The sequence below is a fragment of the Anopheles gambiae genome (assembly GCF_943734735.2).
Source record: "Anopheles gambiae chromosome X unlocalized genomic scaffold, idAnoGambNW_F1_1 X_unloc_25, whole genome shotgun sequence".
NCBI lineage: Eukaryota > Metazoa > Arthropoda > Insecta > Diptera > Culicidae > Anopheles > Anopheles gambiae.
In genome coordinates, this window is record NW_026902632.1 from 70001 (window position 1) to 72500 (window position 2500).

At 48.1% G+C, this 2500-nt stretch overlaps 1 pseudogene; it reads left to right on the plus strand.

Annotated features, from left to right (window-relative positions):
• The window catches only part of LOC133394624 (large subunit ribosomal RNA), a 9190-nt pseudogene that overhangs the window by 2978 nt on the left and 3712 nt on the right, over positions 1-2500 (plus strand).

Sequence of the window (2500 nt, forward strand, 5' to 3'; positions counted from 1 at the left end):
AAGTCTTAGGTAGCGCTCCAAGACTGTCGCCATACGATACGCTCTATGGCAAATGCAGGTGTGGGTGGGTTCAGCCCCACTTTGCTCCGGTTCGGCACTGAGCCCGTCGTCTCATAAGGGCGCGGGCCAACCCTCGCGTGGAGCTCCCTGATTCATAGCCACCCACGGAACCAAATAGGAGACTGCATAAACAGACGCGGATAGCGGGCCTGAGTTTGAGCCCAATAGAATGAGTAACACGAAAACTAAGAAGGTCAAAAAGGCCAAGGGGGTGGACAAGAAAGATCCGGACCAAGCGTTCATGGATCTTCAAGATCGGATGGAGGCTATGCGTTTTGGGATAAGTAAACTCGATGATGAGTCTCCCATTTTACGCTAGTAACGGTAATGATGGACTTCCTCGATGAGGTAATGTCCGAATTTCGAAGGTACAGAGCCGTTAATCGCATGCAGCAGGTCCTCGACCGTCAAACGCAAACGTCGTTTGACGGTAACGATGGATTCGGGCCGCAAACGCGAAAAGGCAGAAGACCAGTGGCTGATGACCAACAGCCTGGTCCAAGTGGGTTGCAAAGGTTGCAACAACAACAACAACCATCGAGGTTGACCCCTGTTAGGGAAGCGGTGGAAAATATTCCAAGTCGAGAAAACGGACCGAATATTAATGAGGGTAGCATTAATAAGAGGAAGAAGAAGAAGAGCAAGAAGAAGCAGATAAGCCCAGGAAGCGGCCTGAGGCTCTGCTGATATCGGACTGCACTTCCGAGGAGCTGGCGAAATTGCTCAAGGAAATGAAGCAGTCCGATGCTCTGAAATCGGTTGGAGAGACAATCTCCAAGGTCCGACGGGCCCAGAATGGAGGCATGTTGCTAGAACTTAAGCAGGGTAGTTCTGCTAGTGCAATTGCCCCAAAGGTTAAGGAAGCGGTGAAGGGCAAGGCGTCAGTGAGAACGCTAGCTCCTTCTAAAATGATTGAGATCATGCATCTCGATGAAATTACCACCCCAGAGGAGGTTGCGGAGTCTGTCAAAGCACAGCTCAACATCGAGGTTGAAATAGATCGAATCAAAATGAAGAAAGGCCGCGCGGCCGGTACGCAGTGGGCACGGATCAACGTATCGCTGCCAGACTTTCAAAGCTTCCTGAATTTGGGAAAGCTGAAAGTTGGTTGGTCGATATGCCATATCCGCGAGGTTATGGAAGAGCAGAAATGCTACAAGTGTTGGAAGGTAGGCCATACGAGCTACCATTGTAGGGAACCAGACAGAAGTAATCTGTGCTGGAAATGCGGTTTGAGTGGACACAAGAAGCAAGCTTGTACCAACTCTGTCAAGTGTTTAGATTGCGGTACGAGGTCACAGAACCTTCACGCAACGGGCAGCTATATGTGTCCTAGAAGGCGAACGATTAGATCATAATGGTTAGGTTGCTACAACATAACCAGAATCATAGTTATGCCGCATTTCAGTTAATGTGGCAAACGATTAGGGAAGAATCTGCGGATATAGTGTTGATTGCAGATCCGTATCTGGCAACAACCAACGTCAAAGTGTTACGCAATGACGATAACACAGCAGCGGTAGTGGTTAACGCGGACTTACCAGTTAAGGTAGTCAGTAAGGCTCTGAAGGGTTTAATGATAGTTGACATAGGTGATATGCGAGTGGTTAGCGTTTACGCGCCACCTAGATTTAGTATGGAAGAGTTTCAGAACATGTTGGATAACACGGTAATGGCCGTAACCGGTATCCACAAATTCGTTATCGGGGGGGACTTCAACGCTTGGTCAGCAAGTTGGAACAACCAACTTGGCGAGCGTGGAGAAACCCAGAAACGAAGAGGTGAGTTGGTCTTATCAACCTTTGCGCAGATTGACGCTATTTTATTGAACGACGGCAGCACCCCAACTTATGTTGGACCAGGGCGTACGTCAGTAGTTGATCTTACTTTTGCGAGCAGAACAGTTGCAAGATCATTTAAGTGGGAGGTGTTATCTGGCTATATGAACTCTGATCATCGTGCAATACGAATAGATCTTGAGACGCAAAGCGTGCGTAACTTGTCCCGACCCATAACGGGATGGAGCATCAAGTATTTTAGCAAAGATATATTTGAAGTTATGATGCAAGCCGCTTTTGAGACAGAGGTCACAACAAGCGAAGACTTAATGCGTATACTTGTCACGGCGTGTAATGCGACGATGACTAAGCGTAAGAGGTACACTCCTAACAAGAGTGCATTTTGGTGGACGTTAGAGATTGAGGCACTTCGCAAAGAGTGCAAACACCGCGATCGATTAGCGCAAAGAGCATTCAATACTGATCTCTATTCTTCTTTTAGGGACGAGTTCAAGGTGGCAAGGAATGCCCTCAAGCGATTGATCAAGCATACCCGACAGAGGAAGTGGAAAGAGTTCCTGGGAACAGCGAACAACGCATCATTTGGTATTGTATATCATACGTTCAAGAAAGTGGCCCGAGGGTTCGATTGGACCCCGAAC